Source organism: Adiantum capillus-veneris, chromosome 4, assembly GCF_014529385.1.
Source record: "Adiantum capillus-veneris isolate H3 chromosome 4, ASM1452938v2, whole genome shotgun sequence".
NCBI lineage: Eukaryota > Viridiplantae > Streptophyta > Polypodiopsida > Polypodiales > Pteridaceae > Adiantum > Adiantum capillus-veneris.
The window spans coordinates 169802820-169807047 of NC_140934.1; positions in this window are offsets into that span (position 1 = coordinate 169802820).

The following is a 4228-nucleotide window of genomic DNA, read 5'->3' on the forward strand; positions in this document are numbered from 1 at the left end:
TCGACCAAATATCTTTGTTTGCCATGTGAAGAAACCTGTATAGAATGCCTCTTCAAATGCTAACATATTGTTAGATGGCAGAAACGTACATCTGGCGTAGAATCCGTAGAGGACTTCTTCTGAAGACTGTCCACTTTAATCATAACATAGACCTTTGTTGCCTTCAAGGAAAGACATCCATGGTGCTCCTGCTTGCTCAGGCTCATAAAAATTTTAAATGTAGGTGAGCAACATTCTGTAGATCTTATAAAGCATTGCACATGAGAGGTCAAGGAGGCTCTTGAAGAAGGTCATGGCAACCCGTTAGGGTTTTCACCATGTATTCTTTCGTTGCTGGTCCCTGCTCTGGAGCTGGTAGTCGTGGGTAATTTAGCCATGTTGGCCTCTTCTTCTTCAGTGCATCGTATGCCTGCCATGTCCTACCCTTGGTACAATACAGAATGTAGGGTCCTTTTGTAGGGTTGCAGGTGCTCTTGTTAACAGAATGAGGTATCTAGAGTTCTTGTTCAACCAATTTTTTCTCTACTTTGGGTGGATATCATCTGAGCCTTTTGCCTGAATATCCTTGTAAAGTCTTTCCTTAACCTGCAATAGCTCCACTTTATCAATGGGTAGGGGCAGTGATTGTTGATGACATTGAGCATTGATTTGGTTGGGAGTGAGCTGAGTACATTTTTAGAGTGGAGAACTCTCAACTCCCGATCCATTGTTTCTTTCCATTCAGCATCTGATTCTTGGACAATCTACTCTTTTAGTGCATCTTCCTTAGCTTTAGAAAGCTGAACCATTGGCACATGCTCGGATTCAGTGATTGGTACTTGAAAATCTGACTCTCCTGCAAGCTCTTCTGACGGCTATGTTTCCATATCAGTAAAAGAGACTGATGGTATGTTGATGTTTGGTTGTTCAGAGGTTCCTGCTTCATTCTGAGTTTCTGTTTATCCCTCTCTTAGCAGTTGATTGACTCTCTTCAATTCCTCTATTTCCGTGAGCAATTGCTCTTCCCTTTGGACCCACATTAATGCAAGGTCTTGTCTTTGCATTTGTTCCAGCTTCAGCTCAAGTTCAAGGTCCTTGTTCCTCTTTTCTAAAGTCTTATAGACTTCATCTATTCCCTTGATTGAGGCTACAACTGGGTTTTCTCTTATCCGTCTTAGAAATGCCGCTTGATCATTGATCCGCTGCTCGGAGTACTGCAAAGAGGCATTAGCTACATCGAGCTGCACTTGGATCTTTTGTACTCACAGAGTAGTGGTTAAAATTATTTATGTCAGTTGTTGATCTTTGCATTTGCATGCATCGGATAACTTTGTCAGGAGCTCTCCCAGCTCCTCCATCTCTTTTTGTTGTTTCTCCTTTGCAATCTGGTGTATTGCTGCTTCATTTTTCAGCTCTTTAATCTGTCTTTGAAGATCTGCAATGATGTTCATTCTTTCATCTAGCTCTCCTTGTAGATCATCAATCACTTGCTCCAGCTCTTTAGCCTTGGCACTGCGACTAAGTGCTGTTGTTTGCATCTTATCTGTCATTAGCTGCATTTGCTTTGCATATTCATTCACTTGCATGATGACTTCATCATTTGTTTCCCAATCTTCAGGCTCAACCTGGGGTTGTTTAGAAGTTTGGGCCGTTTCAGTTTGTGGCTCTTTTGTTGGTGCAACGGCTTCTGCTTGTGGCCGTGGAGGTGGTTCTACTTTTTCTCCTTGAGCTTGGTGGATGCCTCAGCTTCTTCTTCATGGGTTGTTGTAGAGGAAGGTCCTGCTTTATCTATTTCAACTTCCTTGGGTTGTTCAAAACTTGCTTCTTCATGTTGTTCATGCTCTTTTTCTTTTGCTACGTTATCTTCATTGGATTTATCTATTGGTGAAAACCTTAGACTCCGCATGGGCTGATCTTCTTGTTTTGTGGTTGGTGACGAGGGTCGTGGAGACATCTCCTTGTGGTCATGATGTGATTCACTTTGTTGAGCAACTTCCGCTTGTCTTTGTTGCTTAGCCGCTTCTTCCGTTGCTTTTCTTTGACCTTCTTTAGCTTCCTTCAGCTATAAAGCTTCAGCTTCTACATACATCAGCTCAAGCAAATCTTTGTGATCCTCTGGTCCTCTCCTTACAGGGTTCTTGGTTCTTGGTCCCTTTATATCTCTTGGATTCCATCTTTTGCGGTCTTCACCTGCAGCTTGGCGGCTCCTTTCGTATGTCTACTTTTCTCTTTCAAATCTAGCCTTCTTTTGTTGCGGTTCCTCTTGGTGAGCTGCTACTGCTTTCTTTTTTATTTCTTCATCTATCTTATCGTATGCAATGTTAAATTAAACAACTTGAATAAAAATGTGACCTACCTCCTCCATTTCCTCGTCAATGGCTCGTGCAATGGCCGGTACTTGGTCGTCCATGGGAGCTTTCCCTTTCCCATTCACGTTGCTTGTTCCCGCCACGCGGTCGTGGGCACCACCGAAGCGAGTTCTCTTTACCGGGGCCATTTTATACTCACTACTTAATTGACAAACTTGGAGAAAAGAACTAATGTTCGGGAGTACCATAACAATCAAGATGACAGATTAGAATCATTGAACAATTCCTTTTATACGAGGGTTAGATTTCCTTCAAGGTATAGTAATTTATGGATAGTACCTTACTTGTTCTATGGGAATTGGCTCTAAAGTTAAGCACTTGGCCTAGGTAATTAGAATTTTCAGATTTTACTTAATCAATTTACTAGAGGGGTAAATTAGACGTGCTCAATCACCTTCCTAGTGTAAGTAGATGTAGAGTAACCGTATGCATAGGTGAGAGAAAATTCCCTTCCTAGTGGATTAATGACAAATTAATTTTTCTTAATTACATCCTAATCTATGAACAGATTGAATCTAATTTAGCTACTCAAACACTGTGTGGTAATAGGATGAAAATGACCAATCCCACATCATTACCGGCTTGACAATAATTTACTATGATGACTAGCGGGAGATTTCTTCTTACTAATCATGCATTAATCTATGATTAGGAGAGGTTAATTGCTTGCATAATTAACAATTGGATGATGATTATGTAATAGACTAATGATATGGAGAATTAGAGAGCAGCTATTGAGTAAATTAGCTATGATCAAGCATAATAGTTGCGAGATTAAGAGAATGGTTGAGAGATTTACAGCAAACATAAAATAGATTGATATTACCGTGATTAGGGGCTGAAATCTACTTCGAATTTCTGATCCAATGGAGTCCTCAAGATGAGAATCGGGCAGCACTTCCCTCCTTTGCTTCTTCTCCGAAAACTATGTGTGCCGGCAGCACCTCCCAAGGTGTGTGTGTGTGTGTGTGTGTGTGTGTGTGTGTGTGTGTGTGTGTGTGTGTGTGTGTGTGTGTGTGTGTGTGTGTGTGTGTGTGTGAGCACACTCTTAAATAGGCCCCTCCATACTGAAAATCGACCCAAGCTGCTATAAGCATCTGAATGAGCACTCACTTCATGCATGGCAAGTCCAGTTACATGCCTACCAAGTGTCCAGTTAGCTAGTATAAATGACTCTCACACTCTCTCTCAAGCAAGGAAAGTCTTCCACCACTCCCAGAGAAGACAGGGCGCCCCCTATCTGCCAAAGTAAACTCTGAGTGGCGTGGAACCCGTTCCCACACAGCCTCGAGCCACGGTGCCTCCCCGCACAACCTTAGGAAATTTTGGTTTTAGGCTAAAACGGGCCATATGAGTCGGAATTTAATGACGTAAATTGCTATACTAAGCTCTAACTAAGGTGTATCTGTCCGAGTACTTGCCATATTTAGCAGCTCTCGGGGTCCAAAAATGTATTTTTTTCAAATTCGGGATACGGGTGCAGTTTTTCGAGACGGTCAAAACTAGAAGGGTCCGGTGACCAAAAACTTACTATTTTTGAAAATTTTTTACAAAAGTTATTTTAATTCATTTTTGGAAGCTTTATAACATTCTAAACATCATGGAACCGACAGAATTTGAAAAACTGCTAAAAATAGTAACTTTTTCCATTATGTTCATTCCATGGTACAAGGGTGCTCTTTTTGGTCGGGGTGACCTTACAACCTCCCCAACGTGAAAAATTTGAGATGTCCTCATCTCAAGAATACATCTCGATAAACTCTATGCTAACTACTTAGGTACATATATCCTTTGTCTAAAGTAAAGACATGCTTTGATAATAGAATAGTCTTTAGCTTTATGCGTCTTATTCTGCTGAACTTTGATGAGATCCTAGTGCT